This window comes from Macaca thibetana, chromosome 8 (genome assembly GCF_024542745.1).
Source record: "Macaca thibetana thibetana isolate TM-01 chromosome 8, ASM2454274v1, whole genome shotgun sequence".
NCBI classification, from domain to species: domain Eukaryota; kingdom Metazoa; phylum Chordata; class Mammalia; order Primates; family Cercopithecidae; genus Macaca; species Macaca thibetana.
Window position 1 is genome coordinate 11,109,546 of NC_065585.1, and position 10,859 is coordinate 11,120,404.

At 43.3% G+C, this 10,859-nt stretch overlaps 1 long non-coding RNA gene across 1 annotated transcript in view; it reads right to left on the bottom strand.

Moving 5' to 3' along the window:
• The window catches only part of LOC126960629 (uncharacterized), a 57,498-nt gene extending 54,014 nt beyond the window's left edge, over nucleotides 1–3,484 (bottom strand). The window contains exon 1 of the long non-coding RNA XR_007728085.1: nucleotides 3,364–3,484. This is a non-coding gene — a long non-coding RNA (uncharacterized LOC126960629). The remainder of the gene's footprint in view (nucleotides 1–3,363) is intronic.
• Between the last annotated feature and the right edge of the window lie 7,375 nt (nucleotides 3,485–10,859).

Sequence of the window (10,859 nt, forward strand, 5' to 3'; positions counted from 1 at the left end):
CAGCTCTTTATTGCTTGCTTCAGACGTTGCCATGGGTAACCAAAGTATCTTCAAGAAATTGACAGTTGGTGCTTACAGAAGGCAGGCAATAAACAGAGAAGGAAAATCTTCTTTCACAACCCCCAGTTTTCCCAGGACCCCTCCTCTTGGAGCCTTCTAAGACACCAGGGGTCTCATTAGCTTCTCCAAATGGAGACTACAAACTCCATGAGGGTAGGGACGGTGTCCCTTTTGCTCATTCATAAACTCTTATTCAATGATGTTGACATTAATGATAACAATAATTATCTAGACCATATTATCTTTTATTTTTCTTTCAAAGGCAAATGAGGAGAAGATAGGCATGAACAGAAAATAAGCTTTCATCACCAGGGTATAGCACAATTCCTGTCACATAGCAGGAACTCCATGCATATTTGTTGAATATATGAATTAATGAGTGAACAAATAAATGAATGAGTTGCTAATATAAGTCACAATTGATGATCCATGTCTGCTTCCTCTACTACTAGATTGTAGTTTCCATAATGACAAGGAGCAGGTCTCATGCTTCTGTGTGCCTTCAGTACCTATCATAGTGCCTCACAGGTAACAGACAACTTACCTCACAGGTAAGCAGATACTATGGTGTATTAGCCCGTTTTCACATTGCTATAAAGATACTATCCAAACCTGCATAATTTATGAAGGAAAGAGGTTTAATTGGCTCACGGTTCTGTATAACTGGGGAGACCTCAGGGAACTTACAATCATGGCAGAAGGGGAAGCAGTCACCTTCTTCACAGCACATCAGGAGAGAGAAGGGTAAAGTGAAGTGGGGAAGAGCCCTGTTTTATTTTCATCAGGAAAGAGAAGGGTAAAGCAAAGTGGGGAGAGCCCCAGATCTCGTGAGAAGTCACTCACTATCACGAGAACAGCATGAGGGAAACCCCCACCACGATCCAATCACCTCCCTCCCTTGACATGTGGGGATTACAGGTTCCTCCCTCTACAAGTGAGGATTAAAATTTGAGATGAGATTTGGGTTGGGACACAGAGCCAAACCGTATCATATGGTCTTATTGAAAGAATGATTGAATGAAATTGTGACATATTGCAAGGATAGCAATTGCTAACCAGAAATAGTTTGGAGTCCAGAGTTAAGTGCCAACACAGAAACAGATTAAAGAAAGTGGATTGAACAGGTTGAAAGACATGGACAAACACAAAATAACAGATGAAAAGTGGGGAAAATTAAGTAACCAAAAAGAGATTATGGTGGAGCAGCATGCCTTAGCTCACTCTGCACTCTCTGCCTGGGATGTTTTCAGCTCCCACACCCCCTAAGTCCTTGTCTGCCTTCTCGATCTAGTTGCTTCTTCCTCAATTATTAAGATTCAGCCTAGATATATCGCTATATTTTAATTCCTTGTAAGGATGAAGATGACAATGTTGACAATAACGATGATAATAATTAATTATCTAGACCAAATTATCTTTTGTTTTTTCTTTCAAAGCAAATAAGGTCATGGTAGACATGGGCAGAAAATAAACATTTCCCATTTGATTTCTTCAATATTGTCAAGCCAAGCCTTATGTTTTTTAAGGGAAGTAGATCTGGTCCAGTGACCTTGACATTTCTCTGTGGTTTTGTAGAACAGTTGGGTTCCTTTAAGTAGTTGACTCCTTAGGAATTCAGGGATTTCTGACCCTTCTCGAGGGCAGACTCCACCCATTCTCCAGACTGTCATTCCAAAACCTCTTTCAGGGTACACAGCTGGGTTGTGTGACATTTCAGTAGAAAGCCCCACCAACGTGCCTGGGAAAATCCCAGCCAGCGTAAGAGGCCCTGTGTTTACAATCTAACTCCAGACCCCTGTGTGTCCTGGTGGGGGTGCTCCTAGCTGAGTTTCAAGCATGATGCTTGATTTCAATCTAGTAACAAGACAGTGGGGAAAGAAAGGTTCTTGGTGCAGAGAGGTCTCATGACAACTGGTCTGTGAATGTCTTTCAGGTGCTTTGTGGGCTTTCAGAATATGAAGGTTGCTGATGAGGGAATGTCTCTGGTTTTATTTATACTATGAACTGTGTGTTTACTTGTCCTTTTTAATTCAAATGATAGACATTGACTCACCCATGTGCACCACCACCCATCTTCCATTTATTCTGGAAACACTCAACTGGGGAGTGCAGGCTCATTCTGGGCATCTCCAGTCCTGATGAGGTGTTCTGTAAATCTCCCAAATTGGAGATCCAAATTCCCTGAGAAGGCAGCTGATGGGGAGAAAACATCATCTCTTTCCTTTCTTCCACCCCAAATGTTTATCAAGGCATAATTCTGGGCATAGCATTATGTTCGATGTGAGGTTTGCAAGAAAGAACAAGAGAGGATGAACAATTTTTCTTTTCTTTTCTTAGACAGAGTGTCACTCTGTCACCAAGCTGGAGTGCAGTGGCACGATCTTGGCTCACTGCGACCTCCACCTCCTGGGTTCGAGCGATTCTCCTGCCTCAGCCTCCCAAGTAGCTAGGACTACAGGTGCGCACCACCATGCCCAGATAATTTTTGTATTTTTAGTAGAGACAGGGTTTTACCATGTTGGCCAGGGTGGTCTCAATCTGACCTCATGATCTGTCTGCTTTGGGCTCCCAAAGTGTTGAGATTACAGTTGTGAGTCACCGCACCCAGCCAGGTTGAACAATTTTTATTTTTATTTATTTATATTTTTTTGAGATGGGGTCTTGCTTTGTCGCCCAGGCTGGAGTGCAGTGGCGTGATCTCAGCTCACTGCAAGCTCCACCTCCCGAGTTCACGCCATTCTCCTGCCTCAGCCTCCCGAGTAACTGGGACTACAGGCGCCCGCCACCATGCCTGGCTAATTTTTTGTATTTTTAGTAGAGACTGGGTTTCACCATGTTAGCCAGGATGTTCTCAATCTCCTGACCTCGTGATCCGCCCACCTCGGCCTCCCAAAGTGCTAGGATTACAGGTGTGAACCACTGTACCCCACCCAGGATGAACAATTTTTATGGAACATATGCAGAGAGACAGGCATGCTCCTCAGCCCACTCATGTGAATTTGTTTTTAATCAACAAAACACTGTAAGATACATATTATTATTCTGATTTGTTCTCCTCAAGAGAAAATAGCCATGTAGGAATATTAACTTGTCCACATTCATACATCCGTAAGCAGCTGAGCAGTCAAGGGAGGAATCTCTTGACCTGGGTCTAGCATCTGCTTCCCACACAGCCCCCACCCCTAGAACTGGCTCCTAGGATCCCACCTCTCGTGAGGTCAGTTAGATAGCTCCATGTTTCTCCTCCTGGAGATGTAGTCCCATCTCCAACAATGTCCAGAACTGGTGTCTGCAGTCTCCTACCTTTCTCTTGGGGCCTTTCTTCTGCTGCCTCTTGTTCCTCTTCCACTCCTGTTAACTGCCTCCCAGAGCCTTTTTTTGAGCACTCATTCACTGAGCATCACTGACTCCTTGGTGTCATTAGGTCACAATGTCCCTTTGGTTAACAGGTCTCAGTTCCCCACCAAGTGTCCCTTGTGGTAAGGAAGTCTGTTCATTGCAATGAGTATTTGAAGTACCATCTAGTAAGGGAAGAGGATGTTTTAAAGAGATTGTATAAGGTTTATAAAAATGTCCACACCGAGTTATCAGAAACCACACTGTAGACCCAGTCATCCACCCTACTTATATACCTGATGAGTTGAGTCAAAATGAATATCCTAAAAACTAAGAAGAGAAAATTGTCCTAATTAATAGCTCCCAGAGGCATGGAGAAGGCACAGCTGTGGATTATGGCGGGAAGGGGAGGAGAAGGAGCCTGATAATGTCAGGGAGCTAGAAACAGTCCAGTGTGTAGAGCTCAGCCCTAGAAATCTACAGCCCAAACAGTAAATACAGGAGCTTAAAATGCAGGGGTTTATGTACAGCTGTGCTCTTAGCAGCATTAATCACAGTCACCAAAAAGTAGAAGCAATCCAAGTGTCCACTGATGGAATGAATAGAGAAAGAAAATGTGGTGTATATGCACAATGGGATGTTACTCAGCCTTAAAAAGAAAGGAAATACTGGCACATGCTACGACATGGATGAACCGTGAGGACATTATGCTGAGTGAAATAAGCCAGACATAAAAGGACAAATGCTCTATGACCCCCCTTATATGAGGTACCTAGAGTAGTCAAAATCATAGAAATAAAAAGTAGAAGAGTGGCTGCCAGGGACTGGAGGGAGGGGAAAGGGGAAGTTGTTCAATGGGTATGGAATTTCAGTGTTGCAAGAGGAAAACATTCTAGAGATTGGTTGCACAATAATGTAAATGTGCTTAACTCTACTGAACTGGGCACTTAAAAATAAGATGGTAAATTTAATGTTTTTATGTTGTGTGTATTTTGCCACAATTAAAAAGAAATACAAGTTTTATCCAGATGGGTTTCTACAAACCCTAAGGATATAATTTGTGAATTGGGGTAGCAGCTCTAGCTTTAGGTCCAGACAGTAAGTGGGTTGATGAGATAGAGGGAAAGAGAGGGCAAGGAGCAGAGAGCTTTAGGTAGTGGGGAGGTGGAAGGGAAGGTTCCCGACCCAGAGGTTGAGATGGAGTCTGCCCTTTGAATAGCCAGGGAAGAGCATTTCAAGGAGAGAGTGTGGTGAGTACAGGCTCTTCCACACAGGGGAAAAGCTCAAATCATAGAACAAAGGTGAGTTCCAAGCACATGAGCTTGCTAAAGGGAGAATGGGCAGAAGTGAAAGAGGAGGTAAGAGACAATTGCCTATTTCAAAGCTTCCAATGCAGTGGGAAGCAGCTGAAATTTTATGCTAAAAGTAATTGAGCATGATTTTCAATAGTAGAGCATTAACTGAGTATTAATGTTAGGATATAGCATAGAATAGCAGTATTTCCAAGGACCTGAGCTAGCAAGACTGCACTGGTAATGACGAGATAAAACTCTGTCAGTCAAACTTCTTCATGGGGAAGGAGTCGGGCTGAGTGAGGTCAGATCTGACTCTAGAATGCCCATAACCCCATAAGCTTCCAGGGAGCCCTCCCATCCCCTCCAGAGCACAAAGCCTGTGATCAGAGACTCCCTGGGTTCAAATACTGACTCTTCCCCTTTGCCACTGTGTCACCTTGAGCCAGTTACTTAATCTCTCTGTGCCTGACTTTCCTCATCTGCAAAATGAATGTGCTAATAACAAGGTTATTGCTGTTATTACTGCATTGCTGATATGAGGATTGCTGATATGAGGATCACATTGCTGATATGAGGATTTTGTGAGTTATGGGTTATCCTATGTGCTCATAATCATGTGTGTCACCTAGTGAGAGGTATTTGAGTGACAGCTGTCAGGATTACTGTGGTTACCTTGGATTCTCAGGGCCCCCGGATGAGGCCAACACAGAGGAGAATCTTTGCCTTCAGTTCAGAGATGAGGAGACATGTTCTCACATTGATGAATAAAATAATACATGTGCTTAGGTCTAAGGCACCCCATGAAGCAACTACACAGAGATGGTGTTTGAATGAGCTTAATGATGTTACAGTGTAGGGAAAAGAGATTGCTCCAGGTGACCAGTGGGCAGAGGAGGACTGGGACTTTGGTTTAGCAGTGGAATCTTCCTGTTTCTCCATTTGTATCAGTTCTTCAACAAATTTGGGGCCTGAAGGTCCACCTGGGTTGCATCACATTACCTCTCTAGGCTTGAGCACAGAGGGGAGGCCCTCTAGCTACTCTTCTGGAGCCCGGGTGGCATGTGCAGGATTGGGAGTCATCTAGCTGGCTTTCCCTAAGTCTCAGTTTTTGCATCTGTAAAGTGGGGTCATATCATCCATCTTGCAGGATAGCTATAAGGAAGGATTAAATAGCATGAGGAGCCATCAAGTGTCTAGTGTATGATATGTGGTCAATGGGTGTCTTGCCTTTCCTTTCAGGGGTTCATGCCAATGTTTCACATAAGAAAATGACTGAAGGAAAGTCTTCCTTAGTCTACAGCCACCTCAGCAGACTCGCAATATCTCTATTGTATTAGTCTGTTTTCACACTACTATGAAGATACTGCCTCAGATGGGTTTTTTATGAAGGAAAGAGGTTTAATTGACTCACAGTTTTGCATGGCCAGAGGGGCCTCAGGAATCTTACAATCATGGTGGGGGAAGCAAGGTATGTCTTATCTGTGGCAGGAGAGACAGATAGCACAGGGGACACTCAGATCTTGTGAGAACGCCCTCATTATCACCAGAACAGCATGGGGAAAACCGTCCCCATGAACCCCACGATCACCTCCCACCAGCTCTCTCCCTTGACACATGGGGATTAGCGTAAGAGATGAGATTTGGGTGGGGACACAGAGCCAAACCACCAGCTCTCTCCCTCAACACATGGAGATTAGCATAGGAGATGAGATTTGGGTGGGGACACAGAGCCAAACCATATCACCTATTAACTCTGATGCAGCTGACTCCAGAATCACAGGAAAGAGTCATTCTTTCAAAAAACATTGAGTGATCGTCTACTTTGCAAGTCTTTGCAGCAGCCTTACCATACAAATGATATTATTATCTCCATTTTATAGATGAGAAAATAAACTCAGGCAGAGAAAACTTTCCCAAAATTGGAGTTTTGAATATGCCTGAGTCCCCAAAATTAGCTTTAGATGACCACCCATAGGCTTTTAAGTATTGCAACACAGGGCTACCTGTAACTTTTGTAATTTCCCCAGCAGTGTCTTGCCTTTTCTGGAAGTTGGCTTCTCTCCTGGATTCCATCTGTTATTGAGGTATGAAGTTTAGTGGCTCATGGAAAAACAAGGACAAGGTAGAGGAAAAAGCATATGACTTATGGGAAGCCTCCCCACTCACATCCAGCACCCATCCCTGAATAGAAGGATGGGTAGGGTTGCTAGTTTTAGGAAACAGAAATGCTGCACACCTAGTTAATTGTATCTATCAACCCCAAGGGTTGGGGCCATCTCTTGTGTCGGGCAGGGGATGGAATCAGAGGGGAAAGAGAAGAGTTTCCTTCAATCTCAAGGACAGTTATTTGAACTGTCAGTCCTCTTTTCTCAGCCTCCAGAATAGCTGGGAATACAGGTGCACCCATCACTCAGTTATTTGAACCTGGTTCAGAACAGCAATACCAGGAGAGAAATGGTGCACCTCTATTTCTGAGTAGCTGGAAAAACAGGTGCACCACCAAGGCTAGATAATTTTTATTTTTTTTGTAGAGATGGTGTTTCACATTGTTGCCCAGGTTGGTCTGAAACTCCTGACCTCAAGCAATTATCCCACCTTGGCCTCCCAAAGCACTGGGATTACAGGCGTGAGCCACCATGTGGCCCTACACTCACCGAATCCTCATAACAACCCTGTGAGCTAAGTACTGATTTTTTTGACTGTGTTATAAATGGTGATATTGAGGTTAAGGTAGTTAAATAATTTGCCTAAGATTGCACAGTTATTAAGTAAAAGAGGTGGGATTTGAACTGAGGCATTCTGGGGCCCAAGTCCATATTCTTAACCATTTTATTATACTGCCTCTTATAATAGGGGATACTCACATATTGATTGAATAAGTTTATGAATAAATAGGTCATTTTGAATTGAGTTAAAAGATAAAGGAAGAGTCAAAAAAAAGTAAGCGAGGAAAGATAAACATGCACATGTTTATAGAAGTCCAGGCACAATTCTCCTGGTCAAAAAGGTACTGCCTCGTCTCTCATATTTCTTCTCACTCTCCATGCTTGCTCTTATCTTATCTCTGCTTTTGAGGGTGCTGCAAAAGGCTTCTGACATTTAAGCCCCCAGAGTAAAGCTATGACTTCCCTGTGTTAAAATGGTAATTATGGTGGATTTTATACTGACTGTGTTTTAGACCCTGCACAGTCTGAGCCTCTGCTACATGAGCCTTTCAGATCACTGCCACCTGCCAGCGTGTCCAGGACCCTGCTTTGGTTTCTCTGAGATTATGCCTGAGCAATGGGAAAAAGGAAGGGTTAATTTCAACACAAGATCGTTTGGATGGGGCTCAGTAAAGTCTCAGGGCAGTATGGTCTGGAGTCCCTCTTCCAAAAAATCTTTTTGCCCTCACGATAACCACTGAGATTGAGGATGTCATTGTTGTCATTTTTAGGAGTAGGTAACAAGACTAAGAAAAGCTACATAGTTTGCTTAAGAATATGCAGCTTATAGGGGTAAGACTTGAATGCAAGTCCTCTGATACCAGGCCTAACCCTTCATCCATTCACTCTGCTCCATTGTCACAAGGCTGAACCACAGAGACCAGGCTAAGTTCACGTAACACTTGAACCCACTGACTTCAAAGGTGAACACATCATGTAAGAGCTGCCTGAGATTGGCAAATTCTGATTTCTACTTTGCCATTCAATATTTGTTCATTCTATTATTGTATTTGCTGTTAGTCATAAATTAATCAAATAGAAGATATGTTATCTACAGTTAAAAATGACTTTCCTTTTCTCTTTCTCTTTTTGTACCAACAACATTCATATTTTATCCAAAGGAATGTAGTCAATCATGTCCAGAAGTGTTGACTCTAGATGTCCTTATCTTATCAGAAAACAACAAGCTTAATCTCTGTTTGCGCAGAAACTTATCATGGCAACTAAATCTGAATAAAATTTAACTTCCTTGAGATTTTACCATGCATTGCCACTTTCATGTTTAAAAGTGATTTTCGGCTATTTCTGTCAATTAAAATAATGAATGTTTAGATTTTTCTAATTTTTAAAAATTCAAGTCACTGTGGTAGGATGAAGAGGCCTCTTTTCTTATACATTGGCATGTGGTGCTCTGCTGCAAAGATGACTATTATCTGAATGGTAGGTTGCTGGTGAGAAGGGAAAAGTCCAGATTGGTAGACCTAGAGTTCAGTGCACTCGGCTAATTACGGAGTTGGTCAGGGAATGGTTGGTCCCAATAGCAGTGTCTTGGGGAAGCAAAAATCTCTTCAGTGTAGGAAGTTGAATATAACAGATGTAGCCTGGCAACAGAAGATCCAGGGCAGCTGGGGACTCGTGCTGTGAGCAAGACAGCATTATGACTCCTGATGGATAACCTATGTCTGTGTTGGAGGTGCAGAGAGCAGGCAAACAAGTGGCAAGGAAACAGGGGGTCAAGTTGGAGATGGAGTCACAAAACCTAAGCAAACATTCATGTGACTGGCCTCTGGTGCCGGGACACAACACAAGAGTCCTTGGGTCAAGTACAAGCCAGCAGCCCTGGTCTAAGGAAAATTCTATAATTTTGATAACCATCTGCTGGTGGGGTGAGAATCTCTTGTACACACCTTGTTCAGTATCAGCTCAAGGACTAGCTAGAGGGATGTCTTCAGGGGAAGATGTTGACTAACTATAGCTGGGTGAGAATGATGAAGAGAGGAACTGAAAACATCTAAATCACTGAGAAGATCTGAGTTTCTGATTCATTTTAATGTGTTTTGCTTTTCTCAGTTCTGATAGCAGCTGTTTTATCAGCCTGGTTGTACAAGTAATGAATCCAATGACCTCAGCCATGTTATTGACCAAGTTACAAGTCTACTTATCTGCCCAGTTGAGAAATGAGGTCCGCCATGAAATTATCTAATTCCTTGGTACTCATAGTGTGGTCCAGGGATCAGCCCCATTGGCATCACCTGAGAGCTTGTTAGAAGTGTGAAATCTCAGGCCCCATCCTTGACCTCCCAAACCAGATTCTGTCTTTAACATTGACTCTGATGATTCCTGTGCATAACACAATTGAAGAATCTCTGATCTTCTTGGTTTTATGATTGGAGGGAACTATGTCCTTCATTCTGTCATTGTCTATTCTTCAGCATAGAGGGAAAGTTATGGGCAGGAAGATGGAGTGCATAATACAGCTATGTCATTTATTGGGCTTGGAACTTTGGGCAATTGATCCCTGTATTAATCTTGATCTCCTTATCTGTAAAATGAACACAATAACATCTCTATCCTGTGGGTGTGAGGATTAGTAAAACGATATCATGTGTATAAAATGACTGCATATGGTGCTTGAGAAATGACAGATGCTCAGTGCACATGAGGATGGCAACACTGGTGATGCTAGTGCTAGCTATCGCCATTACCACCTACTGCAGCTTTCAGGCAGCTCTCCCTTTGTACATTCAGCTGCAAGGCTCTGTGGAAATTGAATAGCAAGTTGGAGGGGAAGAAGGAGGAAGATAAGACTAGCAGAGTTGGGTACAAACAGCACAGGCTTCTGACAGGTAGGAATCTCTGTCTTCATCCCTTTTTCCTCTTACTGATGTACACAAATGGCCTCATTTATGGTCTCAGCAGGTTCTAACCCCTGGTCCAACCACATGCACTAGTTTGGGAGGGGGCTGTTCTTGCAAGGGTCTAGGTGCCTTCAGCTTAGGATTTGTTCTTTCTTCAGGCCAATTTGCCTCACCATATTAAACTGCTAGACTTGAAGTTTTCAATCCTTAGTAGTCATCAGAACCAGCTAGAGACCTTCTGAAAAACAGAGATTCTTGGATCCTACCCCTGAGATTCAGATTCAGTAGGTCTAGAATGGGGGCCAAGAAGCAGAGTACCCAACCAGCTTTGTCTTAGGCTGATGCTGCTGGCTCATGGACCTCATTTCCAGCAGCACTCACGGATTCTGATGAGCGTGGTCCGGGGAACACACACTGAGGAACTCTCCACAGTTGATGTGGTTTGGCTCTGTGTCTCCACCCAAATTTCATCTCGAATTGTAATCCCCACAATTAATGTTGTGGGAGGGACCTGGTAGGAGGTGATTGGATCATGGGGGCAGTTTCCCGCATGCTGTTCTCATGATCATGAGTGAGTTCTCATGACAGCTGATGGTTTTAAACTG